Here is a 17282-nt window from a genome sequence, read left to right as displayed (position 1 = left end):
CTGTGAGGAGGACTCAGCATAAGCAATTATGTAAAAGAATATAATGAACCAGAGAAAAGCTTCCTGACTTCAGATCAAAGATCTTCTGGGTTGAGAGGAAAGGGAAAATCCAGATGGCAATGGAACAAGGGAGAACTTGCCTTGTGGGTCACTGAAGAGGGGACTGATCTTGCTCCAGTGGGGAGGAGTGAAATGATAGAAACACCAGGTAAGTTTGTGGGAACCAAGAGGAGAGGTAATCTAGACGTGTTCTTAAAAAGAGGCCCAAGGAAACCCAAGATCTCAGAGACCGAAGGACTGTGTGGTGGGTATGAGTCTGGGACAGTTTACAGAGTCCCATGTGTCACAGTGTAGCCTGGAAGCAGATGGATGGTTCTGTGGCCTGAGAGTGCCACAGGAGTGGATGGGGTTTTAGGTAGCACCCCACAGTTTCTGTGACTCAGCTTGGCAATGGAATGAGTTTTTTGCACCCCAGAGTCTGTAGAGAAGTTGAAAGGATAGTTCTTAAACCTACACGGGCCTTTTAAATGGGATTATGGCAATGTTGCCTGTATGTCCAGTAAACAAATATGAAACGAGATGATGGATGGCTAAATGGAAGCCAAGGTGATAAGAGTCAAGGACCAGATGTCACAACTCCCAATGCTTTGACACTCCACATGCACCCCAGAAATTAGATATATCTCTTGGGTGTATATTGACTAAATTTAAATATTTGCCACTTAGAGGGTAGGGGCTCTAAATAGAAAATAATTTGGGGGAAAATAAGGTTACTATTTCTAACACAGCTGGTTTTGTGAGCTAAAAATGAAACCATTACTTTTATTAATAGCATCCCCTAACCTAGTTTTGCCATTGAGAAGCAGATCTGAGTGGGATGTGGGTCTCCATTGAACTAGCAAAAGAATAAAAGGTGTTTGGGGGAAGAAAAAAGGAAGTAGGAGAGGCATTGTGAAAGGATCCTCTTTCTAATTGGAAGAGAAGGAAGAGAGAATCAAGAGGAAGAAGAAAGAAGAGAAAATAGATGAATATCCAACATCTCTTTTGTTTTCATTATGATATTCATACTGACTTCATGGGATTTCCTGTTTTTCTAGCATATTCAGGAAGGATACTTTAACCTAGACCACTGAAATTGGAATTTTATCTGAAGTGAGAAAAAAAGAATGTTAGATTTGAAATCACAATCCGGGTTGAATTTCTGGCTTTGCCATTTAATAGATGTGTGATCTTGGACAACCTCTTAACCTCTTCAAACTTCAGGTTCAAATCAACTGTAAAAAGGGTTTAATAAAATACATACCATTGAATTATTGAGAGAATTGAGTCAATATACATGAAAGAGCTTTGTAAATGGTAAAAACTGCACCATGTGGGGTACCATTTTGTGGTGGAGATAACAAGGGGAACGAAGTGTACAGGTGTAGAAGGCACATGGGGGGTGAAGGGTGCTATTTTGGAGTCTCTGAACAGATAGTTCAACATGAAGAAATCAGGCTTACTGGAGAAAAGTGGTCCAGAAGAGGAGAAAAAGGAGAGAAGGACTTAAATGGGCAGCAGAGGCAAACCCAGGTATCCTGACTTGAAGTTTAGTAATTACGTCAAACTCTGTTTACTTATGTGTACCTATCAGAGTCTCTTGCTCATTTATCTTAGAGATCTACTGACAGTTAGTATGTGGTACATTGCCCTATGCTTATAGTTTTGGAATAGGTCAATCACTTCTGAAGCCTTCAATGTAAGAAATTAACAGTAATTGGGGCTGTAGAAATCAATAGTTAATCTTTCAATCACTAGAAATCCTTCTTAGAGTCCTTACTATGAAAGCCCCTGGCTATTAGCTCAACTAGTTGTTCTTCCTTTGTGACATCTCTGGAAGTTTAGCACTTCTGTGTGAAAACTTTTGTCAGTATGCTGAAAGCTGAAAGTGAGGTTGGATGACATGCAGTAACTTCAGAAATAGAAGCAGTCCTCCTAATTTGGAACAGTGTTGGAATCCTCCAGTTGTGACATGAAATGAAAATTCCATTCCGCAGAATTCTTTTGAGGTAGCGCTTGGTGGGAATATTTCATTATGTTACCTGGAGTAGGGAAGATATCTCAAAAACACATGCTCAGTTGCAATGATGGTTTGCTAGACTGTCTTCTCGGGAGGGTAGGTCTTATCGACTAGAGCCCCCTAGGTTTCATTGGAAATTTTGATGAGTTTAGGATTGTGAATTTGAGGATAGAAGCCAAGCAGAGGTAAATTCTTTGTACAAATAGCAAGGAGACATATTTGAAGTGGGAGGGAAAAAGAAATCTTGTATAAAGCTCCAGAGCCATCAAAGATGGGGCAGGACTGGAGAAAGAGTATTCAAGAGAGATCCCTGGTAGTGGGGAGTCAATTGTGGATTTTGGAGAACAGATATATTGAAGGAGATTCCCACAAATGTTTTATTTTGAAAAATACCAAACTTTTAGAGAAGTTGCAAAAATAGTACAATGAACACTGGTATACCCATTGCATATACATGTATAGAGACAGAGAAAGAGTACATTTTTATAGATGTGTGTGTATTTACATTTTGTATATAGATAAGCAGATAAAAAGTACATACAGAGAGAAATTTAAGCATGTGTGTGTGTGTATATATATATATATATATATATATATATATATATATATATATATAATTTTCTGACCATTTGAAAATTGTAGGTAGACATCATGAAACTTCACCACTAAATACTTCAGTATGTGTCTCCTAAGAACAAGGCCATTCTCCTATGTGACCACAATACAATTATCCTACTCAGGAACTTAAACTTGATGCAATACAATATCTAATATTCTGTATATATTAAAATTTCCCCAACTGTCCCAATAACATCTTTATAAATCTCCAATTTAAAGGGGATTTAAAAATTGTTTGTCATGTTCAACATAAATGTCTTCTCCATTTTCCCTACAAGATCATCAAAAATGACTACATTTCTTGTTAATATTTTAATGCCAGTAATTTATTTGGGGGAACTTGTAGATGTCTCATGTCCAGATTGGTAGGGGGTGAAAACAGAAACAATAGCAGCTGCCAGAGGAGAGGTTGGTTGAAGCTGGCTACAACTGAAGTAACAATTTGGAGGAAAGGGACTTCGTAGAGACAGTAACAGATTTAAAACCACTGTTCTGTTCCTGGCGTGCTGCCCCTTTCCTTCTGACCCTATGACTTAAACCTGTCCTCTAGTCTTTTGTATGTGATAAGTCTCTTACACTGCTTGTTTCCCAGATCCTACCTACCGTGATATAAAAGCTTGTTCTCATGGTCTTTTTTAAAAAAAATAGATTTTATTTTTTAGTGCAGTTTTATACTTACAGAAAAATTGAGAAAATAGTACAGAGATACCCCATATATCCTCTCACCCCTACACACGATTTCTCTTATTATTAACATATTACATTAGTATAGGACATTTCCTACAATTAATGAACCAATATTTTCTGATTATTATTCATAAAGTCCATACTTTATTTAGACTTCCTTGGTTGTTGTTGTTGTTTTTTAATCTTTTCACCACGCTGCACAGCATGTGGGATCTTACTCCCTGACCCGGGATCGAACCTGCACCCCCTTCATTGGAAGGACAAGGTCTTAACCACTGGACCGCTAGGGAAGTCTCTAGACTTCCTTGGTTTTTAACTGAATGTCCTTCTGTTCCAAGATCCCATCCAGGATATGAAATTACATTTAGTTGTTATTTCTCCTTAGGCTCCTTAGACGATGCCAGATTTTCAGACTTTTCTTGTTTTTGATGTCCTTGACAGTTTTTCACTCCTAGGTCTTTTGATAATTTAATCTCCATACATTGCTGAGCAGAGTGCCACAACAAATATTATTTTGAATTAAGTATTATCTCTGCTAATGGGTGAAAGTCAGATCTTGTTTGAAGTAACCGCATGATAAGGATGATAGTTATTTCAGTAGCCTTGTTTGTGTATAGGTCATATTGTGACTACTTATTGATTAAATATGGGCTATAGAGTTCACAGCATTCATTGGGTGGAACAATCTTCTTTGGGTGGATTGAGTCCATGAAGCTCCAGGCACAAAGGTCAACTGAGAGAGCAGAACCAATCAGAAGGTGCCTTTTCCTCTGGAACCCTATGTTCTTACAGACTCCACATGGCAAATGGTCTATGCTTTTCCCTTTATCTTTACAAGCATCTTGGGGTAATTTGGCTTGAGACATATGAACTATCATTTACCAAACAAGTATTTCCGTTGTCCTTTGTTTTTTATTTTTTTCAAATTAAAGTATAATTTACATATAATGATAAGCACAGCTCTTATGTGTACAGTTCAAAATGTTTTGACAAATACATACACCTGCGTAATCCATCAAGCTAGGGAGCGTGTTCATCACTGCAGAAGGTTATCTCGTGTCCTTTTCAAGTCAATGCCTGCCCTTGAATCCCCAGAGGCAGCTACTGGTTCAATTTCTTTCACCATAGATTAGGTTTGCCTGTTCTAGGACTTCACATAAATGGAATCATACAGTTTACACTCTTTTGTGTCTGGTTTCTTTAGCTTAGCATAATGTTTTTGAGATTCATTCATGTTTTGTGTCTATCAAAAGTTTATTCCATTTTATTGCTGAGTAGAATTCATTATATTGTATCAATATACCACAATTTCTTTTTTTTTTAATTAATTAATTAATTTATTTATTTTTATGGCTGTGTTGGGTCTTCGTTTCTGTGCAAGGGCTTTCTCTAGTTGTGGCAAGCGGGGGCCACTCTTCATCGCGGTGCGCGGGCCTCTCACTATCGCGGCCTCTCTTGTTGTGGAGCACAGGCTCCAGACGCACAGGCTCAGTAATTGTGGCTCACGGGCCTAGTTGCTCCGCGGCATGTGGGATCTTCCCAGACCAGGGCTCAAACCCACGTCCCCTGCGTTGGCAGGCAGATTCTCAACCACTGCACCACCAGGGAAGCCCCACAATTTCTTTATCTACTCTTGTGTGGATGGAAATTTGTTTTTTCTGATTTTTGGCTGTTATGAATGAAGTTGTTATGAATATTTATGTATGGGTCTTTTTTGTGGACTTACGTTTCTTAGGATTTTTTTTTCTGGCCACACCGTGCGGCTTTCGGGGTCTTAGTTCCCTGACCAGGGATTGAACCCAGGCCCTGGCAGTGAAAGCACCAAGTCCTAACCACTGGACCACCAGGGAACTCCCAACTAATGTTTCTCTTGAGTATGGAATATCTGGGTCACATGGTTGGTGTATGTTTAATGTTCTAAGAAATTGTCAAACCATCTCCCAAAGTGGTTGTACCATTTTATAGTCTGTATTAGTTTTCTATTGTTGCTTAATAATATTGCCACAAACTTAACAGCCTAAAGCAACACACATTTATTATCTCCCTGTTTCCATGGGTCAGGAACAACTTAGCTTATCCTTTGTGAGGCTGCAATCAAGGTGTTGAACCAGACTGCTTTCTCACATGGAGGCTCACCTGGGAAAGGATCTGCTTCCAGACTCATGTGGTTGTTGGCAGAATTCATGTCCTTTGGATATCCTTTTGGAGGGCTCTAATTTCTTGCTGGCTGTCGGCTGGAGGTTGCCCTCAGTTTCTAGAGGCTGCTTGTAGTTCCTTACCATGTGGGGTTCCTTAAATGGCCAGCTGCTTCCTCAAAGCCAGCAAAGGAGCAAGGGACCCCAGAAAGATGAGTGGTACAATCTTATAAAATGTAATCATGTAATCAAATACATTTAATCACGTACATCCCATCTCCTTTGCTACATTCTATTGCCATATTCTATTACAAGTTCCACCATATTCAAGGGGAGGGGAGCACATAGGGCATGAATACTAAGGGGCAGGGATCAAAGAGGGCCATCTTAAGAATGTGTGTACTACATTCTCCCACCATAAATGAATGAGAGTTTTGGTTGCTAAACATCCATACCATCATCTGGTGTTGCCATCTTTTTAATTTTAGGCACTTTAGTTGTTGTAGAGTATGTCACTGTGGTTTTAATTTGCATTTCCCTAATGTCTAATGATACTAAACATTTCTCCATGTGCTATTGGCCACTCACATATCTTTCTTTGGGAAATGTCTTTTCATGTATTTTGCCCATTTAAAAAATTGTGTTGTTTGTCTTTTTATTATTGAGTTAGAGGAGTTCTTTATATATTCTGTTCATAAAGATTTTCACAAATAGTACTGAAATGACTGAGTATTTATATGGAAAAAAATGGGCCATAACTCCCACATCACACTGTATATAAAAATTAACCTAATTGATATTTATAGACTATTACAGTCAACAACTGCAGGATATACATCTTTTCAAAGGCACATAGAACATTCACCAAGATAGACCACAGATTGGGCCATAAAACAAGAGTGAATAAATCTCAAATGACTGAAATCAGACAGAGTATGTTTTCTGAGCTTAGCAGATTGAAATTAGAGATCAATACAAAAACTCTGGAAAATTCTCAATTATTTTTGTGTATTTGTTTTATCAATTCCTGTGAAAGAAGTACTATTATCGCTAACTATAATTAAGGATTTGTCTACTACTCCCTTTAGTTCTGTCAATTCTTGCATCATGAATTTGAAGCTATATTTGACATATGCATATTTAAAACTGTTGTATCTTCTTGAGTGACCCTTTTATCAACATGAAATGTCCTTTTCATCTCTGGTAAAACTCCTTGTTCTGAAGCCTACTTTCTTTTATATTGAAATAGGCACTCTAACTTTCTTATGATTAAAGTTTTCATGGCATGTTTATGTCCATCACTTTAACCTAGTTGTGTCTTCATATTTAAAGTAAATCTCTTGTAAAAAGCATATCGTCATGTCTTCCTTTTTTATCCAGCCTGACATTTGCTGCTTTTTAATTAGAGTGTATTTGTATTTTAGTTATGCCTTTTTTTCATTTTTTGGAGATTGGTTGCTCTAGTGATTATAATATGCAACTCTGATGAACTAATATTATAAAACTTTACATATAATGTAAGAATCTCACAACGGTGATTGTATATATTTTTAAATTAAAAACTATAGTTTTTTCTTATTATAAAACACAATACATGGAACTGTACAAATCTAAACTTACCGTATAAAAATAAAGTGAATGAGGATACAAAGCCCAGAGATAAACCCCTGCACCTATGGCCAACTAATCTATGACAATGGAGGCAAGGATATACAGTGGAGAAAAGACAGTCTCTTCAATAAGTGGTGCTGGGAAAACTGGACAACAACATGTCAAAGAATGAAATTAGAACTCTCCCTAACATCATACACAAAAATAAACTCAAAATGGATTTGAGACCTAAATGTAAGACCGGACACTATAAAACCCTTAGAGGAAAACATAAGAAGAACACTCTTTGACATAAATCACAGCAAGATCCTTTTTGACCCACCTCCTAGAGTAATGGAAATAAAAACAAAAATAAACAAATGGCACCTAATGAAACTTAAAAGCTTTTGCACAGCAAAGGAAACCATAAACAAGACAAAAAGACAACCATAAGAATGGGAGAAGATATTTGCAAACAAATCAACGGACAAAGGATTAATCTCCAAAATATACAAATAGCTCATGCAGCTCAATATCAAAAAACAAACAACCCAATCAAAAAATGGGCAGAAGACCTAAGTAGACATATCTCCAAAGAAGACATACAGATGGCCAAGAGGCACGTGAAAAGCTGCTCAACATCACTAACTATTAGAGAAATGCAAATCAAAACTACAATGAGGTATCACCTCACACATTAGAATGGGCATCATCAGAAAATCTGAAAACAATAAATGCTGGAGAGGGTGTGGAGAAAAGGGAACCCTCTTGCACTGTTGGTGGGAATGTAACTTGATACAGTTACTATGGAGAACAGTATGGAGGTTCCTTAAGAAACTAAAAATAGAATTACCATATGACCCAGCAATCCCACTACTGGGCATATACCTAGAGAAAACCATAATTCAAAAAGACACATGCACCCCAATGTTCATTGCAGCACTATTTACAATAGCCAGGTCATGGAAGCAACCTAAATGTCCATCTACAGATTAATGGATAAAGAAGTTGTGGTACATATATACAATGGAATGTTGCTCAGCCATAAAAAGGAACAAAACTGGGTCATTTGTAGAGACACGGATGGACTTAGAGACTGTCATACAGAGTGAAGTAAGTCAGAAAGAGAAAAACAAGTATCGTATGTCAACACATATATGTGGAATCTAGAAAAATGGTACAGATGAACTGGCTTACAAGGCAGAAATAGAGACACAGATGTAGAGAACAAACATATGGATAGCAAGGGGGGAAAAGGGGGTGGGTGGGATGAATTGGGAGATTGAGATTGACATATATACACTAATATGTATAAAATGGATAACTAATAAAAACCTGCTGTATAAAAAAAATAAATAAAATTAAATTAAAAAATAAAATAAAATAAAATACATAACAAATGAGAACCTGCTGTATAGCACAGGGAACTCCTGTACAGTAGAAACTAACACAACATTGTAAAACAAGTATACCCCAATAAAAAAAATAATATAGTAAAGTGAATGAAGAGAAATAACCTCTGTCTGCACATTGTTGTTCATCCTCTGAGACCTTTTCCTAAATGTATATGCACTTCATTGCTCCTTCTATGAACTTGACGTCAGTAGGTATTATATACAACTAATTTCTCAGTCTTATGAGAGCATCTTTCGAAAGACAATATAAATGACTCTAATCTCAGAACAAACTTCTGGGAAGAAGAAGACAAAGAATTTATCTGCTATATCCCCTTGTCAAACCTTTTCTTCTCAGACATTAAATCTCCCACATTTCTGGGTTGTGCATGTGTAGGTACTGCCTGGTCCTGCAGCATCTCATGCCTCACTGCCAAAAGAAAAACTCCAGGATAGGATGGGAGATATATCGTCTGGGTATAAGGTGAGCCACCATCAGGCTGTGCTCATGTGAAGTCTGTTGCCATAGCAGTATACCCCACAGGAGTTGGTTGCCAGTGTTGCCTGGGACAAACCAAGTGGCTAATGGCCCTGCAGCCAGTGAGGCCAAGAGCATCTGATTTTAGTATAAGTGTTGCTGAGGCAAGCACAAGAGCATCTGAGTACATAAGCAGTGTTTGATAAAATATATCTCTTGCACCACTCATTTTCATTCATGCCTTCCCATTATATTCACCCCCATACTATAAGAAGGGCATCAGTTTTTGTGAGAAGCTCATGCCCTCACTTCTTTCCTAAGGGGGAAGGAACAAGTCCATTTTGTCACAGAGTCCTATTCAAGATGGTGTCCAGCCACAATCTCTGAAAAGACTTAAGGCAAGAAGGTTGAGTCAAGCTAAACCCCCTGCTGATAAAGATAACACCAAGGATGATAATCTTCATCTGTCTCTCCTCTACCCTTTTGTACCCTCATGTCAGTCAATCACTGGCTAAGGTTTGTTGGGGGTCGGGGAGTATAGATTTCATAGATGAGGCAACTCCTGTTTGGTTGAGGACAATTCTCAGTCAACACTCACATTAGCTGGGGGATGAGTGTGCCAGTAGATTTAAGCAAAGCACCAACAGCATCCATCCACTACAAGGGGCTAATTCTATCTCCACTCTTTATTTCTTGCACCTTTATATTTTAGTTGTTGGGGGCCACAGCGCCATATATTAGCTGTTGGTTTGTTGCTTATATTGTATTTTGTAGGGCAGTGCCAAACCACGCACTAAGTCTGGAGTGTTTTGTTATGCAACAAGATCTAACAAATACAGATGAGTCATACAGCAAGACCATAGGGTCCCATGGTCGTGTGTTCATTGTTTCTCTTCTTTTGTCATAAAATGGATCCTTTGATCTGAGCCATTGTTGTGAGAGAAATCATGTCAATATATCAGGCTTCCATAAATTCTTGAGTCGTGGTGCTGGCAGAGGCACTGAGGGCAAGGAAGGCAAATTCATAACCAGATTAGGTACTAGTTCTGATAAGGATTAATCACTGCCTCCTCTAAGGTAGAAGGGGTCCAATGTAACCAATCTGCCATCAAGTGGCTGACTGGTCTTCTCAAAGAGTAATGCCATATCAAAGGCTCAGTTTTGGTCTCTGCAAATAGCAAGTTGGGAATTCTAGCTAGATCAGAATTGGTGAGGAGTCCATATTTTTGGACCCATGCAAGACTTTCATCCTTGCCACCATGACCTCTCTATCATGGGATCTTTTTGCTAGTTGATGCCACAAGACAAGTCATCTTGTTCACCTGGTGCCTGAGAACCTCTTCTGTGATAGATGCTCTCTGGTGAAAATTAACACGAGACACAAAGATATAAACACTTTATCCTCACTCCCTTGGATCCATCCATATTCTGCTTTCCAGACCAAACTGTCCCTAATATTCTAATCATTTTTTTCCAGGTTCTGACCAACTAGCCAAGCCATTCATCTCTGCCCAGAAGTTCATGTATATCCACATTTCAGGCCACTTCTTCCTCTTAAGAAGTAATCAAGGGTACTGTTCACAAGTCTGCCCAAGGGAGGATTTCTCATCATCACTGTACTTTGGGGCATTAAGCAGTGCATGTAAACTAGGTCCAAGATCTTTCCTCCTCCATCAGTTGGTCTTAGAGGGCCCCCTTAGGCCAAAGGACTGAACTGAGGGAGAGGTCTGTGATATAAGAGTTAGGATTATTTGTTCACATAACTTACTCATGCCTTCTTGGTCTCTGCTTGGGCCTGATCCTGAATGTACCGTATCCATTGTACCACAGATTGATGCTGCGCCTGCCAGACCTTATAATTCAGTGGATCATAATAAGCTCATGATGAGCTATTCCTACTGCTTAGGCACTTGGTCTCCCATTCAGTCTGCATTTGGGCCCAGGAGCAAAAACAGAGCTGATTTTTCAAATAGAGAGTAATTCTCTGTTGTAGAAGACATTGCCTTGCTCCAGCAACTTAGGGCTATAACTGATACTAGGGCTTGCCAGAGACTCTATACATCACTTATTCACCACAATTACCTCTCATCCCATTGGATCTGCTAGATTATACAGCTCAAGTAGCAGGGCTTCTTGCACTGCAGGCTGGACCTGATCTAGAGATGTCTCTGGGCACCCACTAGCAATTATAAGTCATCTGATGAATGGGTTGCAGTTATATTCCCAGAGACAGTATATGCCGCCCTCGAACTCCAAAGAGGTCCGCAAAGTGATGAGTCTTTCTCTTAATGGTAAGAGGTGAGAGGTGCAACAACTTGTTCTTTACATTAAAGGTGATATTCCTAGCATTCCCAGACCATTGGAATCCTAAAAACTTCATTGATGTGCAAGCTCTTGGATTACCTTAGAGTCTATCTTGTGTTCTGCAACATGCATGTGTTTTACTAGGCCATTTAGACTGTGCTATTCAAAGTGCAGTCTACAGACTGGTGCTGGATGGTAAACTCTTGGTTACTGGCTCATGGTGAGATAAATTGAGAAATTTGAAATTCTAGGTTTAGAGCCTTTTATAGCAATTTGACATGGCTGTGACCTCCAAGAACATGATCAGAAGACTCATCTTATTGAACAGGGTACAGATCATCTTGGTTACAGTCAAACTCATGTGGTGATTAGCATGTGCAGTAAGTTATGTACCGGGCAAGTTCAGTAATTTCCAAAAGTACTACTTTAAGCATATTGAAAACAAACAAACAAACAAACGGGTCCTTCACCACAGATAGCTTAAGAGGCATTGATCTAGATTATTTGCCCCTTCATGCTCACCAGGACAGAGGACAGAGTTAAAATAGCTCTGAGGCTAGAAAGTAAATGTGTACTCCTCTCCTTTCTATACAAAGGTAAAGTGGTTTTGATCCTTCCTACTGATGGAACTCAGGAAAATCACATTTACCAATCAATACCTCTATACCAAATGCCAAAGTCCATGTTGATCTGCTCTAGTGAAGATACCACATGAAGCATGGCAACTTCTAATGGGACTATCAACTGGTCAAGTTTATGGTAGTCTACTGTCATCTGCCATGATCCCATTTTTGCAGGGGTCAGACAGAAGAATTGGTTGAATGAGGATATAATGGAAATCATAATCTCTCCATCCTTTAAATCTTTGATAGTGATGTAAGTCTTCACAGTTCTTTCTAAGATGCTGTCCTCCTTCTAAATTACTCTCCTGGCTTGGGGGTATAAGTGCCAGTTTCAGGGACCTCTACATGGCCCATCCTAAATAATGGCTAGTACTCCACAGGTCAGGGAACTGATGTGAGGATTTTGCCACTTGTTAAGAGTTATCTGTCCTAATTATACATTCAGTGACTTAACCACAGAATGTGTTCATAGACCTACTGGACCTACTATAAGTTGGAGTTGAGCCAAAATTCCATTGGTCCCGATTCTAACTGGAGAATCAGGATGGTATCGTGTTAGCTCAGATGCTGTATCTAACAGTTCTTGAAGACTCTGGGCATTTCTTTTTTTCCAGTGCATAGTTACACTGGCAAATGGCTGCAAGTCCCTTTGGAGAGCCACTTGCTTCAGGAGTCACTGCATGATTTACAGGCAAGAGAAGAGATGATGTTTCTACCAGCCAGAGGGGTTCAGGGCACTGGTGGGTTCAAGCTGGCTCATATCAACTCTCAGGAGCCAACTGTGTACATCTCTTCTCAACTCTGTTTAGTGACATTATGTTGGTAGCTTGAAATTGATTAAGTTGAGAGTGTTTATTCAACAGAAGTTGGCAAATGCTACAAATATGGCCCTTCCCTGCATGCCCCTCCTGAGAGCCAGTTGCTAAATCTTTTCCAGTGTCCCACAGGGGAGAATTGGGGGATTCAGTATTCTCAGGGTCACCCACTCAAATGTCCCATTCCTAGGTCTTAGCTGTCTTTTTCCTTTCAGGGACTAAATGTGGACATAGGAGACCCTTCAAGTCTATGCATTTAGTTGCTTTTTCAGCTCTGCTGCCCTTATAATCAGGTCCCAGGCCTGATTCTTAGTATAGTTTGCTTTAGGCTATAGGAAATCAGTCTTTTAAAAAACTGCCAATAGAGGCCCTCTCACTTTCTCAGGGTGCCTTAAGGTGACAGTTGGCTGCCCTGAGGTATCATTTTCTTTTGCAAGGTTTACAATTCCACCAACAGAATCCATTCTATCCTATTATCCCCATACTGTTCAAGCACCACAGCTATCACATGTTCCAGTGCCCCACTGTCTGTGTGCACTGCACCCCAATGGGCCACAGGGGAGAAGCTTAGTAGTTATGATATCACTGTATGGTCCTACTTACCATACCCTGGGTCTTTATCACCACAAAATCAGTGAGGAACTCAACTCCAATATCCCATCCCGATCGTCTGCAGGACACTCCTGATGCCACATCTTTTAGCTTGGGTTCTCTAGAAAATAGAGCCTGAGGTCAATTTGAGAGAAACAGGAGAGAAGACAAAGGGGAGTGGGCAGGGAAGGAGGGGAAACTAATATAATACTATAGTACTAAACTAGCTACCCTTTGGTATCAAGCCCAACTGACTGCTCAGTGTTGTGGGTACATGCCAGGCATGGGGGCACCCTAGTCAGCAGAACAGACATAGATCTACCCTCACGGACAGACCTGGCTTTATAGGCACGTGAGCCGTGCAGTTCTATAACACTCCATGTTAGACGGGCCTCGCGCTTGGTTTAGTGTTCTGCTGTCACCATCTTGAAAGTCTCAATAACTTTTGAACAAGAGGCTCTGCATTTTCATTTCCACTGGGCCCCGCAAATTATGTTGTCTGATCCTGCTAATATAAATTACAGTTTAGTAGGGAAATCAATCATATTCTCTCTCCTCATGAGTGTGAACTGATGGCATGGAGAGTAGGTCATTGTGGCAGGAGAACAGTACAAAGAGATGAAGAATAACAACATTCACATTGCCTGCTGTTGGATGGATGACAAGATACATGAATGCAGCAGCAGGGATTCTTTTTCTTTTTTTTTTTTTTTTTTCACTTTTTCCCCCTAAACTAATCATAAACCCTGAATAATTCAGGTAAACTGAGTAGGTCTCTGTTTCCTGAAACCAGAAAGAATCTAAGAACACACATATGGGAGGTGATTTAAATCATGGGAATGAAATAGAGCAAGAAGAGAAGAGAGTTGAAGATCTTCTAGGCCAGTGCTATCTCACACTATCTGTGAAGGAACGAACTTTCCTTTCTTTTCCAATTTTTCATGAAAAATAAACTTTTGGAAAATAAAATTTTAAAAAGTACTAGAAAAATGAAATGAAAACAAAAAAGGCACATCAAACACAAGCTCACGCTTTAAGTATTTTAAACAGACATAAAATTACATTTCAAAAAACAGAATTAAAACAAAAAATAACATAGGATAAAAGAAAAAAGTAAAGAAACTGCATTTTGTTCACTGCAAGTGTACATATAGGTGATTAATATAGAGAATTGCTAATACACTCTTAATTTTCTATCATTCCATGGTCATAACAACTAAACAAAAGGTTGGTAATGAACTGGCAATTTCTCATATTAAATACTATGACAGTATTTAATATTTTAAGTTTGTCAATATTTAAAGTTTTTAACATGACAAATGAATGTGCTTCTTGCTTGTTAAATCCTCTAATCTAGGTTGGATTGCTGACAATGCCACTAGCAGGAGACAATGTATATCTAAACTGTTTCTATGTTGTATTTGAGAACACTAATAGCAGAGAAATCAGTCTCTCAAAGGTATGTTTAAGGTATGTTTAAGGTATGTTTAAGGGAATGGAAAAAGTGATTTTATTTCATTTATTTATTTATTTTGGCCATGCAGCTTGCGGGATCTTAGTTCCCCAACCAGGGATGGACCCGGGCCCCAGCAGTGAAAGCGCCAAGTCCTAACCACTGGACTGCCAGAGAATTCCCTGGAGGAAGAGATTTTAAAACAATTTCTGCAAGCTCAGATATTCAGTTTTAATTTTTATCTCAAATGAAGCAAATGATGCTTTATTTTCAAAATTCATCTTTAATTCTTCATCAGTAGCCCATTCCAAAGATTTATCCTATTAAGTTATAGTTACATTTAAATTATCTTTGAATGAAAGAAATGGATTCTGGATCCATGAATTCCCTACGTGTGTTTATTTTCATGGAAAATAAAAATTCAAAATGTTTTATCACATTCATAGTTTCTTTATATTTTATATGTAAATGCCATTGAAATTTGATGGCTTTATTGCTTCATTAGTCAGTTCATGATTTTAGTACTTTACTATGACTTATGGCTGTGAGCTCAGTAGATGGGGGATTATTTCTGAGTAAAATTCGTACAAACACTCAGATCTTTAACTCTTGGAATCACTTCTCTGGTTATTATCTGGTTTACTACTATTATTACTAACCCACTACTGATGTGCCTTTTCTTGATGAAACAGGACAGTGAGGCTTATTTCACCACCTACAATTTAGGGTTAAAAACAAATGACACAAATTTTACTTCCCAAGTTTAGTTACGAATTTCAAAAAACGGGCTTGATTAAAAATTAAAATGACTGTAAAAATAACAAAGTTATAAAAGTAAACAAATATTTACATTTTCACAGATTTGTATTCACTTTTGGGTTACAGTTGACAAACTAACCTTAAAAATTTCACTCCTTCACTAATGTGGTCCTACGGCACATGACAAGGACACAATCATGCCACTGACCTGCAACTCACCACGCAGGTTGGAGAACATCTGAACCACTCTACACTCTGTTTAATGAGGGGCGTCCAATGATCACGTGCTTGGATATTGCTGAAATGTGAAACTCCTATAAATGCTGCTAAGCATTTACTCTTAACCTCTGTACTTATCTCCTTGTGGACTAAACACGAGCAGTTTACAGACCGGCACTGGTCCAAGGACCACACTTTGAATAGCACTGCTGGGAGAGCTAGTGGAGGAGCTTATGAAGTAACAGGAGAGAGGAGGTGAACAAGGAGATCATGGATTTGTGGAAGACTAGGGAAGTTTTAAGAAAGAGGAAGTGCTTAACTGTGTTAACTGCAAGAAAGGTCAAGTAGGTCGAGGACCAAAAAGAAGCCATGAGTTGACAATTAGGACACTGGTGACCTTTGAAAGAGTGGCTTCAGTGGAGTGCTGGTGGTGGCAGCCAAAGAGAGGCAGCACTAGTAGTCTTAGGAGTTGGGAGAGTGACGGCACAAGTGGGGACTACCCTTTCAAGAAGCTAGATGGGAAAGAAACGGAAACAGTGTGGTAGCCTACAAAAAAAGTCGAAGGAAGACTTCTTAGACTAGGGGAGACTAAAAAAAAAATTCTGATATCATTGAAGGGGCCTCAAACTGAAGAGAGTTCTATCTCCAGGTAGAAAATCTAAGAAAGATTTTTTTTTTTGTCTTACAGTAATCTTACAAGTACTATGCGGGTAGAGGAAGATCAGGGGAAACTTCTTTGAAGAATCTGCAGAATTTCTAACACTTCTTTGGTGGTGCAACAGAAAGCTGTGGGGGAATATAAGGATGTTGATTGACTCAGTTCCTTCTGAGTTTGGTATGAGGACTTTATAGTAGGGAACATAGTTAAAGTAATCCATGGTAAAGATACACATCCTTTTGTAAATTGAGAAATCTCTCTTGAGCTATCGTAATTATAGTAAACCCAGGTGTTGATAAGTTGGGTTTAATAAAGCAAGTCATATGAAGAGAGTTTACTTCAGTTCCTAGAACTTTCCTCTGCTTTCCTTCCCTCCCCAGTTTTAGCAAACAAGCATTTACTGTGTGCCCAACACCGTGCTAGGTACTAAGGGCAACCTCAATGATTGGTGTCTATCCTGAAGGGGTTCACTGGAGCAATATTATCAGTTATGATGCTTTTTGGTGGAAACAACTGAAAACCCCAGCTCTGTTAAGGTCACCTCCAGGGTTGGTCAAATCAGAGGCTCAGTTATGTCACCAAGGACCCAGATTTTCTGATTTTCCTGCTGTGCCATCCTTAGTATTTCTGCCTCATCCTCAGGTCAGCTTGTCTTAAGTCACAATGGCTGCAGCAACTGCAAGTGTCACATCCTCCAAATAGTTAAGGGGTAGAAGAACTATGTCATCCTTGTATCTCTTTTCAGCAGGCTCCCAGCAGGCTCTCTTTGATCTTGCAAAGACCAAAACTGGATCCTGTGCTCCTGATTACCCTAATCCTGGGCAAGGTGAGTGGAATTACCACTGTGATGGTATGTGCTCTCTGTAGCCGGGCCTGGGCATGGACCCTACCACCAGATA

General features: G+C 39.2%; 1 long non-coding RNA gene across 2 annotated transcripts in view; it reads right to left on the bottom strand.

Annotated features, from left to right (window-relative positions):
• The window catches only part of LOC132352658 (uncharacterized), a 50224-nt gene extending 36813 nt beyond the window's left edge, over positions 1–13411 (bottom strand). For both annotated transcript variants that reach the window (XR_009498822.1, XR_009498823.1), the window contains exon 1: positions 13307–13411. This is a non-coding gene — a long non-coding RNA (uncharacterized LOC132352658). The remainder of the gene's footprint in view (positions 1–13306) is intronic.
• Between the last annotated feature and the right edge of the window lie 3871 nt (positions 13412–17282).

The sequence above is a fragment of the Balaenoptera ricei genome, chromosome 18 (genome assembly GCF_028023285.1).
Source record: "Balaenoptera ricei isolate mBalRic1 chromosome 18, mBalRic1.hap2, whole genome shotgun sequence".
Lineage (NCBI taxonomy): Eukaryota > Metazoa > Chordata > Mammalia > Artiodactyla > Balaenopteridae > Balaenoptera > Balaenoptera ricei.
Note: the sequence above shows the minus strand (reverse complement) of the source record. Positions and strands in the feature narration are given on the sequence as shown.